Genomic DNA, 21,691 nt, shown 5'->3' with positions numbered 1-21,691 from the left:
GGTTAGAACAAGGCCATTCTAGTTTGCATAGGCTAATAATGGCATTGTGACTGGCATGGAGGGCATTGTGGCTGACATGTGCCATCATTGCTGGCATAGGGATTTGTGACTGTCATGTGGACATTGTGGTTGACAAAGAGGAAATTAGTACATTGTAGCTGGCATGAAGGGCTTTGTTTTTAGGCAAATGAGAGCATTTTGTCTGTCATATGGGCATTGATTATATGTAGCTGTCAGTGTGTCCTTGTGGTTGGCATAAGGGGCATTGGCAGCATTGTTACTGGCTGTTATGGAGGCATTTTGACTGGAATAATAGACATATCGGGTGTTATTGTGGCTGGCATGGGGGCTTTGTGGTTGTCATGTTGTCATTGTTTTTGGACAAGGGTGAAGTGAGGGTGTTGTGACTGGCATGGATGGTGTAGTGTCTCGCAAAAGGGGATGTGAGGACATTTTGGCTGTCATGGAGGCAATATGGTTGGTTATACGGGCATTGGAGGTTTGTGGTTGTCGTTTTGGCAATGTGGCTGGCATAAGTGGTATTGTTTCCGGGATTAAGTACATTGTATCTGGCATTGTGGTTGGAATGTGGAATTATTGCTGGCATGAGGGCTTTGTGGTTGCCTTGAGGATATTGTGGTTGGCTAAAAGGAAATTAAGGGCATTCTGGCTGGCATGGAGGTCATTGTAACTGGCAAAGGAGGAAGTGAGGGCATTTTGGTTATAGTGGGGATTCGTGGCTGGCATAAGGGCATTAAAGGCTTTTGCTGGTCAAAGAGGCATTGTGGCGAGCATAAGGTGCATTGACAGCATTGTTGCTTTAATAAAGTACATTGTGGCTGGCATGGGGGATTTGTGACTGGGAAAATGGATATAGCTGTTGTCATTTTGGCATTGTAGATTGCACAGGGGCATTGTGGGTGGTATGGAGACTTTCCTTTTGGAAAGGTGGCGATGAGGCATTCTGGCTGGCATGTATTTAATTGTGGCTGTAATAAGGACATAGTGGCTGAGATAAGAGATATTGTGGATGTCATGGTGGCATATTGGCTATTATGGTCAGCATTGTGACTGGAAAATATGAGTTTTTGCTGGCATGGAGCACTATAGCTGGTAGAAAGGATATGATGGCCTTCATGGGGCAATGAGACTGATTAGAGGATCATTAAGCCTATTTCAGTTGTCTTTGAGGAATTCTAATTCAGTGTGGCTGTCATGGGGGCATTTTAATAGTTCTGAAGGTATTAGGGCTGGCATGGAGGGCATTGAGGTATTTATGTGGGCATTGTGGCTGGTAAAATGGGCAATGAGAGCATTGTAGTTGTCATTGGGGCATTTTGGCCATTGTAGGGCAATAGTTTCTGTCATGGGCACTGTGGCTCTCATGTGGGCTTTATTGTGAGTTTCATGGGGTATTGTGACTGGGATTACGAACATTGTGGATGTCATGAGGGCATTTTGAGGAGATAAGGAATATTGCAGATGGGGGTTTAGTAAATTTCATGGAGTCATTGTGGCTGGCAAGATGACTTTTTTGACTGTCATTGTGCATTATAGTTGTCATAGGGGCACTGAGGCCATTGTGGTTGTCATGGTTTTATTGCGGTTGGCTAAGGGGGCATTGAGGGCAATGTGTCTGGAATAAGGGGAATTGTGAGAGGTATAAAGGATACTGGGGACATTGTAGCTGTAATGGGGGCATTTTGGTTTGGATATGGGATAGTGGTGATTTCATATAAGCATGTTGTCTGCCACGGGGTACTTTGACTGTCATGGTGTTTTTGTGGTTAGTTAGCATTGTGTCTGGCATGGATGAAATTGTGGCTAACATTGGGGCCATTTTAACTGGGATAAGGGACATAGCAGGGGTCATGGCTAGCATGGGGATTTGTATCTGTCATGTGCTAGTTGGCAAAGGGGGAAGTGAGCGCATTGTTGCTTTTTATTGCAGCATAGTGGCTCGTAAAGGGATATTGCCAGTTTTTAAATACCACTTGGGCATAGGGGCTGGCTTAAAGGGCATTGATTATTGCATGGAAGAGAGTTGATTGTGACTTAAAAGGAGGCAATATGGCTGGCATAAGGCATAGTGGCTCTTATAAGAACCTGGTGGCTGGCATGGGGAATAGTAAATGGCATAAGGTACTTTGTGGGTGTTATGGGGGCATTATGTCTTGCCTGAAGAGCATTGTGGCTTTTTTTGGGGTATTGTGGCTGGTATAGAGGGCACTCTGGTTGTCATGTGGGAATTTTGGTTGGCCTAGCAGGTATTGTGGCTTGCATAGGGTTCATTAAAGGCATTGTGATTGTCATGGGGAAAGGTGGTTGGCACTGAGGACTTTGTGGCAGGTACTGCAGCTTTTTAGGTATTGTTGTTCTCAAACGGGCATTGTGCTGTGATTGGAACATTGTGACTGTCGTGACTTCTTAATTCAGGAGAGCAAAGAAGAAAAAATAACTTTACTCAAAAGGGTTTTTGTTCCAGGAGGCATAAGTTAAGTGAGAAATGGTTACTTATACTTTTGGGTAAAAGTATGTTTTCAGTCTTTTGTGGGGCTAATAAATGTTGATAAAATTACTCTTGAAAGTATTATCATTACGTAAAGTAGGTGTGATAGAAATAATTCACACAGTTTTGATAATAAAATGATTTTGAGTTGGATTTCCCTGGTCAGGTTGTGTTTGGTTGTGGTTTGCAAAAGGTTTTTTTTTTTCGATAGTAATTGTTCTTGTAGGATATTCTTGAGAATGTGATTGGTGAGTGTCACGGACACTGGGTTTGTGGACCCACTAGGCCGCTCCGCTGTAGCGGGGCGGCAGCTGACCAGGTCACAGTCTATGCGAAAGTAAAATGGCAGACTGTAATGCTTGGGTACCTGAAATAGTCTGGGCGGTGGCTGTGGCTTCAGCACGGTTGGAGGCAGGTGCGGCAAGTGGCGCCAGACGTGGCGGGCAGTATCCGATGAGCGGTAGACACTTGACGTGGCAGATGGCACTTGACGTGGCAGATGGCATTTGACGTGGCAGATGGCACTTGACATAGCAGATGGCACTTGACGTAGCAGGTGGCACTTGACGTGGCAGATGGCACTTGACGTGGCAGAAGGCACTTGACGTGGCAGATGGCACTTGACGTGGCAGAAGGCACTAGAACGCGGGTAGGCACAGGAACAATACGGAATACAGGAACGGTAACATTCCACGGGTAACAGCTGGAACGGGAGACACTAAGGGACCATTTGCGAGACAGACTGGGAAAGACTAACAACGCTCAGGCAAGGATTAGAAGGCCAGGGGCCTTCTTATAGACCAGGAAATCGTGGCAGTTGATGATGATGACGATCCTAATTACGCGCGCTGGCCCTTTAAGGCCGGGCGCGAGCGTGCGCGCGCACCCTACGGGACGCAGCCGGACGGAGCGGAAGTGAGCGCTACAGTGAGTAAATTAGGGAATGTGGTCAGAGACATTTCTATGTTACTTGTGGCTTCTAGTCAGGATGGGGTGGACGGTGCAGATTCTTGGATAGGAATTCTTCAGGTGGGATCTCTAGTTTGGCTCATCAGAAGGTATCCCAGAAAGGGTTCAATTGCCCTTTAAAAATTACTTTTGTTTTATGAGAAACTAGGCACACTAACATCTCTTTACTGATCCAATACATCTATAGCATATACCAGGAACGTATTATCACACCTCTTTTTTTTTTTCTAGGTGTCTATTTGAAAGTGAAAAAAAGCAAGATATTGAATCCTCCAGTCAGCGGCAATAGAGGAATCAGAGAACTGGTAATTAATATTATTATTAATTACTGATAATTATCAGGCTAGTTTCTAGCTCTGGACTTTCAGAGGTGTGGTAATACCTTCCTAGTATATAAGAATACATGTCTAGTAGTACATATATTGGCTACAGATATTTCAGGGCATTGTAAATGCCTTTGCATTCTGCACATGGATTCACTGCATTTACATTCCAACATACACATTCATCACCATCTCCCCTTTCCCAATTGGAAATTTTTGCTGTCATGTGGGCATTGTGGCAGGTATGGAGTGCCCTGTGGCCGGCATTGAGAGAAATGAGGTAACTGTGGCTGTCATGGGGCATTATGACTGGCAAAAGCAGAAATGAGGGCATTTTGGCTGGCATAGAGGACATTTTGGCTGTCATGGAGATATTGTGGCCGGGATAAGGGACATTGTGGGTAAAATGGGTTCAAAGTGGCTCTTATGGGAGTATTATGGCTTGCATTTAGGCATTGTTGCTTGAATGGGAGCCATTATGGCTGGCGTTGGAGCATTCCAGATGGAATAAGGCATATAGCGGGTGTCATGTGGGCATTGTGGCTTAAATTAGCGGCATTATGGTTAGAACAAGGCCATTCTAGTTTGCATAGGCTAATAATGGCATTGTGACTGGCATGGAGGGCATTGTGGCTGACATGTGCCATCATTGCTGGCATAGGGATTTGTGACTGTCATGTGGACATTGTGGTTGACAAAGAGGAAATTAGTACATTGTAGCTGGCATGAAGGGCTTTGTTTTTAGGCAAATGAGAGCATTTTGTCTGTCATATGGGCATTGATTATATGTAGCTGTCAGTGTGTCCTTGTGGTTGGCATAAGGGGCATTGGCAGCATTGTTACTGGCTGTTATGGAGGCATTTTGACTGGAATAATAGACATATCGGGTGTTATTGTGGCTGGCATGGGGGCTTTGTGGTTGTCATGTTGTCATTGTTTTTGGACAAGGGTGAAGTGAGGATGTTGTGACTGGCATGGATGGTGTAGTGTCTCGCAAAAGGGGATGTGAGGACATTTTGGCTGTCATGGAGGCAATATGGTTGGTATACGGGCATTGGAGGTTTGTGGTTGTCGTTTTGGCAATGTGGCTGGCATAAGGGGTATTGTTTCCGGGATTAAGTACATTGTATCTGGCATTGTGGTTGGAATGTGGAATTATTGCTGGCATGAGGGCTTTGTGGTTGCCTTGAGGATATTGTGGTTGGCTAAAAGGAAATTAAGGGCATTCTGGCTGGCATGGAGGTCATTGTAACTGGCAAAGGAGGAAGTGAGGGCATTTTGGTTATAGTGGGGATTCGTGGCTGGCATAAGGGCATTAAAGGCTTTTCCTGGTCAAAGAGGCATTGTGGCGAGCATAAGGTGCATTGACAGCATTGTTGCTTTAATAAAGTACATTGTGGCTGGCATGGGGGATTTGTGACTGGGAAAATGGATATAGCTGTTGTCATTTTGGCATTGTAGATTGCACAGGGGCATTGTGGGTGGTATGGAGACTTTCCTTTTGGAAAGGTGGCGATGAGGCATTCTGGCTGGCATGTATTTAATTGTGGCTGTAATAAGGACATAGTGGCTGAGATAAGAGATATTGTGGATGTCATGGTGGCATATTGGCTATTATGGTCAGCATTGTGACTGGAAAATATGAGTTTTTGCTGGCATGGAGCACTATAGCTGGTAGAAAGGATATGATGGCCTTCATGGGGCAATGAGACTGATTAGAGGATCATTAAGCTTATTTCAGTTGTCTTTGAGGAATTCTAATTCAGTGTGGCTGTCATGGGGGCATTTTAATAGTTATGAAGGTATTAGGGCTGGCATGGAGGGCATTGAGGTATTTATGTGGGCATTGTGGCTGGTAAAATGGGCAATGAGAGCATTGTAGTTGTCAGTGGGGCATTTTGGCCATTGTAGGGCAATAGTTTCTGTCATGGGCACTGTGGCTCTCATGTGGGCTTTATTGTGAGTTTCATGGGGTATTGTGACTGGGATTACGAACATTATGGATGTCATGAGGGCATTTTGAGGAGATAAGGAATATTGCAGATGGGGGTTTAGTAAATTTCATGGAGTCATTGTGGCTGGCAAGATGACTTTTTTGACTGTCATAGGGCATTATAGTTGTCATAGGGGCACTGAGGCCATTGTGGTTGTCATGGTTTTATTGCGGTTGGCTAAGGGGGCATTGAGGGCAATGTGTCTGGAATAAGGGGAATTTTGAGAGGTATAAAGGATACTGGGGACATTGTAGCTGTAATGGGGGCATTTTGGTTTGGATATGGGATATTGGTGAATTCATATAAGCATGTTGTCTGCAATGGGGTACTTTGACTGTCATGGTGTTTTTTTGGTTAGTTAGCATTGTGTCTGGCATGGATGAAATTGTGGCTAACATTGGGCGCATTTTAACTGGGATAAGGGACATAGCAGGGGTCATGAGGGCATTGTGTCTGGCAGGTGTCATGGCTAGCATGGGGATTTGTATCTGTCATGTGCTAGTTGGCAAAGGGGGAAGTGAGCGCATTGTTGCTTTTTATTGCAGCATAGTGGCTCGTAAAGGGATATTGCCAGTTTTTAAATACCACTTGGGCATAGGGGCTGGCTTAAAGGGCATTGATTATTGCATGGAAGAGAGTTGATTGTGACTTAAAAGGAGGCAATATGGCTGGCATAAGGCATAGTGGCTCTTATAAGAACCTGGTGGCTGGCATGGGGCATAGTAAATGGCATAAGGTACTTTGTGGGTATTATGGGGGCATTATGGCTGGCCTGAAGAGCATTGTGGTTTTTTTGGGGGTATTGTGGCTGGTATAGAGGGCACTCTGGTTGTCATGTGGGAATTTTGGTTGGCCTAGCAGGTATTGTGGCTTGCATAGGGTTCATTAAAGGCATTGTGATTGTCATGGGGAAAGGTGGTTGGCACTGAGGACTTTGTGGCAGGTACTGCAGCTTTTTAGGTATTGTTGTTCTCAAACGGGCATTGTGCTGTGATTGGAACATTGTGACTGTCGTGACTTCTTAATTCAGGAGAGCAAAGAAGAAAAAATAACTTTACTCAAAAGGGTTTTTGTTCCAGGAGGCATAAGTTAAGTGAGAAATGGTTACTTATACTTTTGGGTAAAAGTATGTTTTCAGTCTTTTGTGGGGCTAATAAATGTTGATAAAATTACTCTTGAAAGTATTATCATTACGTAAAGTAGGTGTGATAGAAATAATTCACACAGTTTTGATAATAAAATGATTTTGAGTTGGATTTCCCTGGTCAGGTTGTGTTTGGTTGTGGTTTGCAAAAGGTTTTTTTTTTTCGATCGTAATTGTTCTTGTAGGATATTCTTGAGAATGTGATTGGTGAGTGTCATGGACACTGGGTTTGTGGACCCACTAGGCCGCTCCGCTGTAACGGGGCGGCAGCTGACCAGGTCACAGTCTATGCGAAAGTAAAATGGCAGACTGTAATTCTTGGGTACCTGAAATAGTCCGGGCGGTGGCTATGGCTTCAGCACGGTTGGAGGCAGGTGCGGCAAGTGGCGCCAGACGTGGCGGGCAGTATCCGATGAGCGGTAGACACTTGACGTGGCAGATGGCACTTGACGTGGCAGATGGCATTTGACGTGGCAGATGGCACTTGACGTGGCAGATGGCACTTGACGTGGCAGAAGGCACTTGACGTGGAAGATGGCACTTGACGTGGCAGAAGGCACTAGAACGCGGGTAGGCACAGGAACAATACGGAATACAGGAACGGTAACATGCCACGGGTAACAGCTGGAACGGGAGACACTAAGGGACCATTTGCGAGACAGACTGGGAAAGACTAACAACGCTCAGGCAAGGATTAGAAGGCCAGGGGCCTTCTTATAGACCAGGAAATCGTGGCAGTTGATGATGATGACGATCCTAATTGCGCGCGCTGGCCCTTTAAGGCCGGGCGCGAGCGTGCGCGCGCACCCTACGGGACCCAGCCGGACGGAGCGGAAGTGAGCGCTACAGTGAGTAAATTAGGGAATGTGGTCAGAGACATTTCTATGCTACTTGTGGCTTCTAGTCAGGATGGGGTGGACGGTGCAGATTCTTGGATAGGAATTCTTCAGGTGGGATCTCTAGTTTGGCTCATCAGAAGGTATCCCAGAAAGGGTTCAATTGCCCTTTAATAAATACTTTTGTTTTATGAGAAACTAGGCACACTAACATCTCTTTACTGATCCAATACATCTATAGCATATACCAGGAACGTATTATCACACCTCTTTTTTTTTTTTTTTTCTAGGTGTCTATTTGAAAGTGAAAAGAAGCAAGATATGGAATCCTCCAGTCAGCGGCAATAGAGGAATCAGAGAACTGGTAATTAATATTATTATTAATTACTGATAATTATCAGGCTAGTTTCTAGCTCTGGACTTTCAGAGGTGTGGTAATACCTTCCTAGTATATAAGAATACATGTCTAGTAGTACATATATTGGCTACAGATATTTCAGGGCATTGTAAATGCCTTTGCATTCTGCACATGGATTCACTGCATTTACATTCCAACATACACATTCATCACCATCTCCCCTTTCCCAATTGGAAATTTTTGCTGTCATGTGGGCATTGTGGCAGGTATGGAGGGCCCTGTGGCCGGCATTGAGAGAAATTAGGTAACTGTGGCTGTCATGGGGCATTATGACTGGCAAAAGCAGAAATGAGGGCATTTTGGCTGGCATAGAAGACATTTTGGCTGTCATGGAGATATTGTGGCCGGGATAAGGGACATTGTGGGTAAAATGGGTTCAAAGTGGCTCTTATGGGAGTATTATGGCTTGCATTTAGGCATTGTTGCTTGATTGAGAGCCATTATGGCTGGCGTTGGAGCATTCCAGATGGAATAAGGCATATAGCGGGTGTCATGTGGGCATTGTGGCTTAAATTAGCGGCATTATGGTTAGAACAAGGCCATTCTAGTTTGCATAGGCTAATAATGGCATTGTGACTGGCATGGAGGGCATTGTGGCTGACATGTGCCATCATTGCTGGCATAGGGATTTGTGACTGTCATGTGGACATTGTGGTTGACAAAGAGGAAATGAGTACATTGTAGCTGGCATGAAGGGCTTTGTTTTTAGGCAAATGAGAGCATTTTGTCTGTCATATGGGCATTGATTATATGTAGCTGTCAGTGTGTCCTTGTGGTTGGCATAAGGGGCATTGGCAGCATTGTTACTGGCTGTTATGGCGGCATTTTGACTGGAATAATAGACATATCGGGTGTTATTGTGGCTGGCATGGGGGCTTTGTGGTTGTCATGTTGTCATTGTTTTTGGACAAGGGTGAAGTGAGGGTGTTGTGACTGGCATGGATGGTGTTGTGTCTCGCAAAAGGGGATGTGAGGACATTTTGGCTGTCATGGAGGCAATATGGTTGGTATACGGGCATTGGAGGTTTGTGGTTGTCGTTTTGGCAATGTGGCTGGCATAAGGGGTATTGTTTCCGGGATTAAGTACATTGTATCTGGCATTGTGGTTGAAACGTGGAATTATTGCTGGCATGAGGGCTTTGTGGTTGCCTTGAGGATATTGTGGTTGGCTAAAAGGAAATTAAGGGCATTCTGGCTGGCATGGAGGTCATTGTAACTGGCAAAGGAGGAAGTGAGGGCATTTTGGTTATAGTGGGGATTCGTGGCTGGCATAAGGGCATTAAAGGCTTTTGCTGGTCAAAGAGGCATTGTGGCGAGCATAAGGTGCATTGACAGCATTGTTGCTTTAATAAAGTACATTGTGGCTGGCATGGGGGATTTGTGACTGGGAAAATGGATATAGCTGTTGTCATTTTGGCATTGTAGATTGCACAGGGGCATTGTGGGTGGTATGGAGACTTTCCTTTTGGAAAGGTGGCGATGAGGCATTCTGGCTGGCATGTATTTAATTGTGGCTGTAATAAGGACATAGTGGCTGAGATAAGAGATATTGTGGATGTCATGGTGGCATATTGGCTATTATGGTCAGCATTGTGACTGGAAAATATGAGTTTTTGCTGGCATGGAGCACTATAGCTGGTAGAAAGGATATGATGGCCTTCATGGGGCAATGAGACTGATTAGAGGATCATTAAGCTTATTTCAGTTGTCTTTGAGGAATTCTAATTCAGTGTGGCTGTCATGGGGGCATTTTAATAGTTATGAAGGTATTAGGGCTGGCATGGAGGGCATTGAGGTATTTATGTGTGCATTGTGGCTGGTAAAATGGGCAATGAGAGCATTGTAGTTGTCATTGGGGCATTTTGGCCATTGTAGGGCAATAGTTTCTGTCATGGGCACTGTGGCTCTCATGTGGGCTTTATTGTGAGTTTCATGGGGTATTGTGACTGGGATTACGAACATTGTGGATGTCATGAGGGCATTTTGAGGAGATAAGGAATATTGCAGATGGGGGTTTAGTAAATTTCATGGAGTCATTGTGGCTGGCAAGATGACTTTTTTGACTGTCATAGGGCATTATAGTTGTCATAGGGGCACTGAGGCCATTGTGGTTGTCATGGTTTTATTGCGGTTGGCTAAGGGGGCATTGAGGGCAATGTGTCTGGAATAAGGGGAATTGTGAGAGGTATAAAGGATACTGGGGACATTGTAGCTGTAATGGGGGCATTTTGGTTTGGATATGGGATAGTGGTGATTTCATATAAGCATGTTGTCTGCCACGGGGTACTTTGACTGTCATGGTGTTTTTGTGGTTAGTTAGCATTGTGTCTGGCATGGATGAAATTGTGGCTAACATTGGGGGCATTTTAACTGGGATAAGGGACATAGCAGGGGTCATGAGGGCATTGTGTCTGGCAGGTGTCATGGCTAGCATGGGGATTTGTATCTGTCATGTGCTAGTTGGCAAAGGGGGAAGTGAGCGCATTGTTGCTTTTTATTGCAGCATAGTGGCTCGTAAAGGGATATTGCCAGTTTTTAAATACCACTTGGGCATAGGGGCTGGCTTAAAGGGCATTGATTATTGCATGGAAGAGAGTTGATTGTGACTTAAAAGGAGGCACTATGGCTGGCATAAGGCATAGTGGCTCTTATAAGAACCTGGTGGCTGGCATGGGGAATAGTAAATGGCATAAGGTACTTTGTGGGTGTTATGGGGGCATTATGTCTGGCCTGAAGAGCATTGTGGCTTTTTTTGGGGTATTGTGGCTGGTATAGAGGGCACTCTGGTTGTCATGTGGGAATTTTGGTTGGCCTAGCAGGTATTGTGGCTTGCATAGGGTTCATTAAAGGCATTGTGATTGTCATGGGGAAAGGTGGTTGGCACTGAGGACTTTGTGGCAGGTACTGCAGCTTTTTAGGTATTGTTGTTCTCAAACGGCCATTGTGCTGTGATTGGAACATTGTGACTGTCGTGACTTCTTAATTCAGGAGAGCAAAGAAGAAAAAATAACTTTACTCAAAAGGGTTTTTGTTCCAGGAGGCATAAGTTAAGTGAGAAATGGTTACTTATACTTTTGGGTAAAAGTATGTTTTCAGTCTTTTGTGGGGCTAATAAATGTTGATAAAATTACTCTTGAAAGTATTATCATTACGTAAAGTAGGTGTGATAGAAATAATTCACACAGTTTTGATAATAAAATGATTTTGAGTTGGATTTCCCTGGTCAGGTTGTGTTTGGTTGTGGTTTGCAAAAGTTTTTTTTTTTTCGATAGTAATTGTTCTTGTAGGATATTCTTGAGAATGTGATTGGTGAGTGTCACGGACACTGGGTTTGTGGACCCACTAGGCCGCTCCGCTGTAGCGGGGCGGCAGCTGACCAGGTCACAGTCTATGCGAAAGTAAAATGGCAGACTGTAATGCTTGGGTACCTGAAATAGTCTGGGCGGTGGCTGTGGCTTCAGCACGGTTGGAGGCAGGTGCGGCAAGTGGCGCCAGACGTGGCGGGCAGTATCCGATGAGCGGTAGACACTTGACGTGGCAGATGGCACTTGACGTGGCAGATGGCATTTGACGTGGCAGATGGCACTTGACGTGGCAGATGGCACTTGACGTGGCAGATGGCACTTGACGTGGCAGAAGGCACTTGACGTGGCAGATGGCACTTGACGTGGCAGAAGGCACTAGAACGCGGGTAGGCACAGGAACAATACGGAATACAGGAACGGTAACATGCCACGGGTAACAGTTGGAACGGGAGACACTAAGGGACCATTTGCGAGACAGACTGGGAAAGACTAACTACGCTCAGGCAAGGATTAGAAGGCCAGGGGCCTTCTTATAGACCAGGAAATCGTGGCAGTTGATGATGATGACGATCCTAATTGCGCGCGCTGGCCCTTTAAGGCCGGGCGCGAGCGTGCGCGCGCACCCTACGGGACCCAGCCGGACGGAGCGGAAGTGAGCGCTACAGTGAGTAAATTAGGGAATGTGGTCAGAGACATTTCTATGCTACTTGTGGCTTCTAGTCAGGATGGGGTGGACGGTGCAGATTCTTGGATAGGAATTCTTCAGGTGGGATCTCTAGTTTGGCTCATCAGAAGGTATCCCAGAAAGGGTTCAATTGCCCTTTAATAAATACTTTTGTTTTATGAGAAACTAGGCACACTAACATCTCTTTACTGATCCAATACATCTATAGCATATACCAGGAACGTATTATCACACCTCTTTTTTTTTTTTTTTCTAGGTGTCTATTTGAAAGTGAAAAGAAGCAAGATATGGAATCCTCCAGTCAGCGGCAATAGAGGAATCAGAGAACTGGTAATTAATATTATTATTAATTACTGATAATTATCAGGCTAGTTTCTAGCTCTGGACTTTCAGAGGTGTGGTAATACCTTCCTAGTATATAAGAATACATGTCTAGTAGTACATATATTGGCTACAGATATTTCAGGGCATTGTAAATGCCTTTGCATTCTGCACATGGATTCACTGCATTTACATTCCAACATACACATTCATCACCATCTCCCCTTTCCCAATTGGAAATTTTTGCTGTCATGTGGGCATTGTGGCAGGTATGGAGGGCCCTGTGGCCGGCATTGAGAGAAATGAGGTAACTGTGGCTGTCATGGGGCATTATGACTGGAAAAAGCAGAAATGAGGGCATTTTGGCTGGCATGGAGATATTGTGGCCGGGATAAGGGACATTGTGGGTAAAATGGGTTCAAAGTGGCTCTTATGGGAGTATTATGGCTTGCATTTAGGCATTGTTGCTTGAATGGGAGCCATTATGGCTGGCGTTGGAGCATTCCAGATGGAATAAGGCATATAGCGGGTGTCATGTGGGCATTGTGGCTTAAATTAGCGGCATTATGGTTAGAACAAGGCCATTCTAGTTTGCATAGGCTAATAATGGCATTGTGACTGGCATGGAGGGCATTGTGGCTGACATGTGCCATCATTGCTGGCATAGGGATTTGTGACTGTCATGTGGACATTGTGGTTGACAAAGAGGAAATGAGTACATTGTAGCTGGCATGAAGGGCTTTGTTTTTAGGCAAATTAGAGCATTTTGTCTGTCATATGGGCATTGATTATATGTAGCTGTCAGTGTGTCCTTGTGGTTGGCATAAGGGGCATTGGCAGCATTATTACTGGCTGTTATGGCTGCATTTTGACTGGAATAATAGACATATCGGGTGTTATTGTGGCTGGCATGGGGGCTTTGTGGTTGTCATGTTGTCATTGTTTTTGGACAAGGGTGAAGTGAGGGTGTTGTGACTGGCATGGATGGTATTGTGTCTCGCAAAAGGGGATGTGAGGACATTTTGGCTGTCATGGAGGCAATATGGTTAGTATACGGGCATTGGAAGTTTGTGGTTGTCGTTTTGGCAATGTGGCTGGTATAAGGGGTATTGTTTCCGGGATTAAGTACATTGTATCTGGCATTGTGGCAAGAATGTGGAATTATGGCTGGCATGAGGGCTTTGTGGTTGCCTTGGGGATATTGTGGTTGGCTAAAAGGAAATTAAGGGCATTCTGGCTGGCATGGAGGTCATTGTAACTGGCAAAGGAGGAAGTGAGGGCATTTTGGTTATAGTGGGGATTCGTGGCTGGCATAAGGGCATTAAAGGCTTTTGCTGGTCAAAGAGGCATTGTGGCGAGCATAAGGTGCATTGACAGCATTGTTGCTTTAATAAAGTACATTGTGGCTGGCATGGGGGATTTGTGACTGGGAAAATGGATATAGCTGTTGTCATTTTGGCATTGTAGATTGCACAGGGGCATTGTGGGTGATATGGAGACTTTCCTTTTGGAAAGGTGGCGATGAGGGCATTCTGACTGGCATGAATTTAATTGTGGCTGTAATAAGGACATAGTGGCTGAGATAAGAGATATCGTGGATGTCATGGTGGCATATTGGCTCTTATGGTCAGCATTGTGACTGGAAAATATGATTTTTTTGCTGGCATGGAGCACTATAGCTGGTAGAAAGGATATGATGGCCTTCATGGGGCAATGAGACTGATTAGAGGATCATTAAGCTTATTGCAGTTGTCTTTGAGGAATTCTAATTCAGTGTGGCTGTCATGGGGGCATTTTAATAGTTATGAAGGTATTAGGGCTGGCATGGAGGGCATTGAGGTATTTATGTGGGCATTGTGGCTGGTAAAATGGGCAATGAGAGCATTGTAGTTGTCATTGGGGCATTTTGGCCATTGTAGGGCAATAGTTTCTGTCATGGGCACTGTGGCTCTCATGTGGGCTTTATTGTGAGTTTCATGGGGTATTGTGACTGGGATTATTAACATTGTGGATGTCATGAGGGCATTTTGAGGAGATAAGGAATATTGCAGATGGGGGTTCAGTAAATTTCATGGAGTCATTGTGGCTGGCAAGATGACTTTTTTGACTGTCATAGGGCATTATAGTTGTCATAGGGGCACTGAGGCCATTGTGGTTGTCATGGTTTTATTGCGGTTGGCTAAGGGGGCATTGAGGGCAATGTGTCTGGAATAAGGGGGATTGTGAGAGGTATAAAGGATACTGGGGACATTGTAGCTGTAATGGGGGCATTTTGGTTTGGATATGGGATATTGGTGATTTCATATAAGCATGTTGTCTGCAATGGGGTACTTTGACTGTGATGGTGTTTTTGTGGTTAGTTAGCATTGTGTCTGGCATGGATGAAATTGTGGCTAACATTGGGGGCATTTTAACTGGGATAAGGGACATAGCAGGGGTCATGAGGGCATTGTGTCTGGCAGGTGTCATGGCTAGCATGGGGATTTGTATCTGTCATGTGCTAGTTGGCAAAGGGGGAAGTGAGCGCATTGTTGCTTTTTTATTGCAGCATAGTGGCTCGTAAAGGGATATTGCCAGTTTTTAAATACCACTTGGGTATAGGGGCTGGCTTAAAGGGCATTGATTATTGCATGGAAGAGAGTTGATTGTGACTTAAAAGGAGGCAATATGGCTGGCATAAGGCATAGTGGCTCTTATAAGAACCTGGTGGCTGGCATGGGGCATAGTAAATGGCATAAGGTACTTTGTGGGTGTTATGGGGGCATTATGGCTGGCCTGAAGAGCATTGTGGCTTTTTTTGGGGTATTGTGGCTGGTATAGAGGGCACTCTGGTTGTCATGTGGGAATTTTGGTTGGCCTAGCAGGTATTGTGGCTTGCATAGGGTTCATTAAAGGCATTGTGATTGTCATGGGGAAAGGTGGTTGGCACTGAGGACTTTGTGGCAGGTACTGCAGCTTTTTAGGTATTGTTGTTCTCAAACGGGCATTGTGCTGTGATTGGAACATTGTGACTGTCGTGACTTCTTAATTCAGGAGAGCAAAGAAGAAAAAATTACTTTACTCAAAAGGGTTTTTGTTCCAGGAGGCATAAGTTAAGTGAGAAATGGTTACTTATACTTTTGTTTAAAAGTATGTTTTCAGTCTTTTGTGGGGCTAATAAATGTTGATAAAATGACTCTTGAAAGTATTATCATTACGTAAAGTAGGTGTGATAGAAATAATTCACACAGTTTTGATAATAAAATGATTTTGAGTTGGATTTCCCTGGTCAGGTTGTGTTTGGTTGTGGTTTGCAAAAGGTTATTTTTTTTTGATAGTAATTGTTCTTGTAGGATATTCTTGAGAATGTGATTGGTGAGTGTCACGGACACTGGGTTTGTGGACCCACTAGGCAGCTCCGCTGTAGCGGGGCGGAAGCTGACCAGGTCACACTCTATGCGAAAGTAAAATGGCAGACTGTAATGCTTGGGTACCTGAAATAGTCCGGGCGGTGGCTGTGGCTTCAGCACGGTTGGAGGCAGGTGCGGCAAGTGGCGCCAGACGTGGCGGGCAGTATCCGATGAGCGGTAGACACTTGACGTGGCAGATGGCACGTGACGTGGCAGATGGCACTTGACGTGGCAGATGGCACTTGACATGGCAGATGGCACTTGACGTGGCAGAAGGCACTTGACGTGGCAGGTGGCACTTGACGTGGCAGAAGGCACTAGATCGCGGGTAGGCACAGGAACAATACGGAATACAGGAACGGTAACATGGCACGGGTAACAGCTGGAACGGGAGAAACTAAGGGACCATTTGCGAGACAGACTGGGAAAGACTAACAACGCTCAGGCAAGGATTAGAAGGCCAGGGGCCTTCTTATAGACCAGGAAATCGTAGCAGTTGATGATGATGACGATCCTAATTGCGCGCACTGGCCCTTTAAGGCCGGGCGCGAGCGTGCACGCGCACCCTACGGGACCCAGCCAGACGGAGCGGAAGTGAGCGCTACAGTGAGTAAATTAGGGAATGTGGTCAGAGACATTTCTATGCTACTTGTGGCTTCTAGTCAGGATGGGGTGGACGGTGCAGATTCTTGGATAGGAATTCTTCAGGTGGGATCTCTAGTTTGGCTCATCAGAAGGTATCCCAGAAAGGGTTCAATTGCCCTTTAAAAATTACTTTTGTTTTATGAGAAACTAGGCACACTAACATCTCTTTACTGATCCAATACATCTATAGCATATACCAGGAACGTATTATCACACCTCCTTTTTTTTTTTTTTTCTAGGTGTCTATTTGAAAGTGAAAAGAAGCAAGATATGGAATCCTCCAGTCAGCGGCAATAGAGGAATCAGAGAACTGGTAATTAATATTATTATTAATTACTGATAATTATCAGGCTAGTTTCTAGCTCTGGACTTTCAGAGGTGTGGTAACACCTTCCTAGTATATAAGAATACATGTCTAGTAGTACATATATTGGCTACAGATATTTCAGGGCATTGTAAATGCCTTTGCATTCTGCACATGGATTCACTGCATTTACATTCCAACATACACATTCATCACCATCTCCCCTTTCCCAATTGGAAATTTTTGCTGTCATGTGGGCATTGTGGCAGGTATGGAGGGCCCTGTGGCCGGCATTGAGAGAAATGAGGTAACTGTGGCTGTCATGGGGCATTATGACTGGCAAAAGCAGAAATGAGGGCATTTTGGCTGGCATAGAGGACATTTTGGCTGTCATGGAGATATTGTGGCCGGGATAAGGGACATTGTGGGTAAAATGGGTTCAAAGTGGCTCTTATGGGAGTATTATGGCTTGCATTTAGGCATTGTTGCTTGAATGGGAGCCATTATGGCTGGCGTTGGAGCATTCCAGATGGAATAAGGCATATAGCGGGTGTCATGTGGGCATTGTGGCTTAAATTAGCGGCATTATGGTTAGAACAAGGCCATTCTAGTTTGCATAGGCTAATAATGGCATTGTGACTGGCATGGAGGGCATTGTGGCTGACATGTGCCATCATTGCTGGCATAGGGATTTGTGACTGTCATGTGGACATTGTGGTTGACAAAGAGGAAATGAGTACATTGTAGCTGGCATGAAGGGCTTTGTTTTTAGGCAAATTAGAGCATTTTGTCTGTCATATGGGCATTGATTATATGTAGCTGTCAGTGTGTCCTTGTGGTTGGCATAAGGGGCATTGGCAGCATTGTTACTGGCTGTTATGGCGGCATTTTGACTGGAATAATAGACATATCGGGTGTTATTGTGGCTGGCATGGGGGCTTTGTGGTTGTCATGTTGTCATTGTTTTTGGCCAAGGGTGAAGTGAGGGCGTTGTGACTGGCATGGATGGTATTGTGTCTCGCAAAAGGGGATGTGAGGACATTTTGGCTGTCATGGAGGCAATATGGTTAGTATACGGGCATTGGAAGTTTGTGGTTGTCGTTTTGGCAATGTGGCTGGCATAAGGGGTATTGTTTCCGGGATTAAGTACATTGTATCTGGCATTGTGGCAAGAATGTGGAATTATGGCTGGCATGAGGGCTTTGTGGTTGCCTTGGGGATATTGTGGTTGGCTAAAAGGAAATTAGGGGCATTCTGGCTGGCATGGAGGTCATTGTAACTGGCAAAGGAGGAAGTGAGGGCATTTTGGTTATAGTGGGGATTCGTGGCTGGCATAAGGGCATTAAAGGCTTTTGCTGGTCAAAGAGGCATTGTGGCGAGCATAAGGTGCATTGACAGCATTGTTGCTTTAATAAAGTACATTGTGGCTGGCATGGGGGATTTGTGACTGGGAAAATGGATATAGCTGTTGTCATTTTGGCATTGTAGATTGCACAGGGGCATTGTGGGTGGTATGGAGACTTTCCTTTTGGAAAGGTGGCGATCAGGGCATTCTGGCTGGCATGAATTTAATTGTGGCTGTAATAAGGACATAGTGGCTGAGATAAGAGATATTGTGGATGTCATGGTGGCATATTGGCTCTTATGGTCAGCATTGTGACTGGAAAATATGATTTTTTGCTGGCATGGAGCACTATAGCTGGTAGAAAGGATATGATGGCCTTCATGGGGCAATGAGACTGATTAGAGGATCATTAAGCTTATTGCAGTTGTCTTTGAGGAATTCTAATTCAGTGTGGCTGTCATGGGGGCATTTTAATAGTTATGAAGGCATTAGGGCTGGCATGGAGGGCATTGAGGTATTTATGTGGGCATTGTGGCTGGTAAAATGGGCAATGAGAGCATTGTAGTTGTCATTGGGGCATTTTGGCCATTGTAGGGCAATAGTTTCTGTCATGGGCACTGTGGCTCTCATGTGGGCTTTATTGTGAGTTTCATGGGGTATTGTGACTGGGATTATTAACATTGTGGATGTCATGAGGGCATTTTGAGGAGATAAGGAATATTGCAGATGGGGGTTCAGTAAATTTCATGTAGTCATTGTGGCTGGCAAGATGACTTTTTTGACTGTCATAGGGCATTATAGTTGTCATAGGGGCACTGAGGCCATTGTGGTTGTCATGGTTTTATTGCGGTTGGCTAAGGGGGCATTGAGGGCAATGTGTCTGGAATAAGGGGAATTGTGAGAGGTATAAAGGATACTGGGGACATTGTAGCTGTAACGGGGGCATTTTGGTTTGGATATGGGATATTGGTGATTTCATATAAGCATGTTGTCTGCAATGGGGTACTTTGACTGTCATGGTGTTTTTGTGGTTAGTTAGCATTGTGTCTGGCATGGATGAAATTGTGGCTAACATTGGGGGCATTTTAACTGGGATAAGGGACATAGCAGGGGTCATGAGGGCATTGTGTCTGGCAGGTGTCATGGCTAGCATGGGGATTTGTATCTGTCATGTGCTAGTTGGCAAAGGGGGAAGTGAGCGCATTGTTGCTTTTTTATTGCAGCATAGTGGCTCGTAAAGGGATATTGCCAGTTTTTAAATACCACTTGGGCATAGGGGCTGGCTTAAAGGGCATTGATTATTGCATGGAAGAGAGTTGATTGTGACTTAAAAGGAGGCAATATGGCTGGCATAAGGCATAGTGGCTCTTATAAGAACCTGGTGGCTGGCATGGGGCATAGTAAATGGCATAAGGTACTTTGTGGGTGTTATGGGGGCATTATGGCTGGCCTGAAGAGCATTGTGGCTTTTTTTGGGGTATTGTGGCTGGTATAGAGGGCACTCTGGTTGTCATGTGGGAATTTTGGTTGGCCTAGCAGGTATTGTGGCTTGCATAGGGTTCATTAAAGGCATTGTGATTGTCATGGGGAAAGGTGGTTGGCACTGAGGACTTTGTGGCAGGTACTGCAGCTTTTTAGGTATTGTTGTTCTCAAACGGGCATTGTGCTGTGATTGGAACATTGTGACTGTCGTGACTTCTTAATTCAGGAGAGCAAAGAAGAAAAAATTACTTTACTCAAAAGGGTTTTTGTTCCAGGAGGCATAAGTTAAGTGAGAAATGGTTACTTATACTTTTGTTTAAAAGTATGTTTTCAGTCTTTTGTGGGGCTAATAAATGTTGATAAAATTACTCTTGAAAGTATTATCATTACGTAAAGTAGGTGTGATAGAAATAATTCACACAGTTTTGATAATAAAATGATTTTGAGTTGGATTTCCCTGGTCAGGTTGTGTTTGGTTGTGGTTTGCAAAAGGTTATTTTTTTTTTATAGTAATTGTTCTTGTAGGATATTCTTGAGAATGTGATTGGTGAGTGTCACGGACACTGGGTTTGTGGACCCACTAGGCAGCTCCGCTGTAGCGGGGCGACAGCTGACCAGGTCACAGTCTATGCGAAAGTAAAATGGCAGACTGTAATGCTTGGGTACCTGAAATAGTCCGGGCGGTGGCTGTGGCTTCAGCACGGTTGGAGGCAGGTGCGGTAAGTGGCGCCAGACGTGGCGGGCAGTATCCGATGAGCGGTACACACTTGACGTGGCAGATGGCACGTGATGTGGCAGATGGCACTTGACGTGGCAGATGGCACTTGACGTGGCAGATGGCACTTGACGTGGCAGATGGCACTTGATGTGGCAGATGGCACTTGACGTGGCAGAAGGCACTTGACGTGGCAGATGGCACTTGACGTGGCAGAAGGCACTAGAACGCGGGTAGGCACAGGAACAATACGGAATACAGGAACGGTAACATGCCACGGGTAACAGCTGGAACGGGAGACACTAAGGGACCATTTGCGAGACAGACTGGGAAAGACTAACAACGCTCAGGCAAGGATTAGAAGGCCAGGGGCCTTCTTATAGACCAGGAAATCGTAGCAGTTGATGATGATGACGATCCTAATTGCGCGCGCTGGCCCTTTAAGGCCGGGCGCGAGCGTGCGCGCGCACCCTACGGGACCCAGCCGGACGGAGCGGAAGTGAGCGCTACAGTGAGTAAATTAGGGAATGTGGTCAGAGACATTTCTATGCTACTTGTGGCTTCTAGTCAGGATGGGGTGGACGGTGCAGATTCTTGGATAGGAATTCTTCAGGTGGGATCTCTAGTTTGGCTCATCAGAAGGTATCCCAGAAAGGGTTCAATTGCCCTTTAATAAATACTTTTGTTTTATGAGAAACTAGGCACACTAACATCTCTTTACTGATCCAATACATCTATAGCATATACCAGGAACGTATTATCACACCTCTTTTTTTTTTTTTTTTCTAGGTGTCTATTTGAAAGTGAAAAGAAGCAAGATATGGAATCCTCCAGTCAGCGGCAATAGAGGAATCAGAGAACTGGTAATTAATATTATTATTAATTACTGATAATTATCAGGCTAGTTTCTAGCTCTGGACTTTCAGAGGTGTGGTAATACCTTCCTAGTATATAAGAATACATGTCTAGTAGTACATATATTGGCTACAGATATTTCAGGGCATTGTAAATGCCTTTGCATTCTGCACATGGATTCACTGCATTAACATTCCAACATACACATTCATCACCATCTCCCCTTTCCCAATTGGAAATTTTTGCTGTCATGTGGGCATTGTGGCAGGTATGGAGGGCCCTGTGGCCGGCATTGAGAGAAATGAGGTAACTGTGGCTGTCATGGGGCATTATGACTGGCAAAAGCAGAAATGAGGGCATTTTGGCTGGCATAGAGGACATTTTGGCTGTCATGGAGATATTGTGGCCGGGATAAGGGACATTGTGGGTAAAATGGGTTCAAAGTGGCTCTT

Source organism: Rhinoderma darwinii, chromosome 1 (genome assembly GCF_050947455.1).
Source record: "Rhinoderma darwinii isolate aRhiDar2 chromosome 1, aRhiDar2.hap1, whole genome shotgun sequence".
Taxonomy (NCBI): domain Eukaryota; kingdom Metazoa; phylum Chordata; class Amphibia; order Anura; family Rhinodermatidae; genus Rhinoderma; species Rhinoderma darwinii.
The sequence above is the reverse complement of the archived record's forward strand: the minus strand, read 5'-3'. Positions refer to the sequence as shown.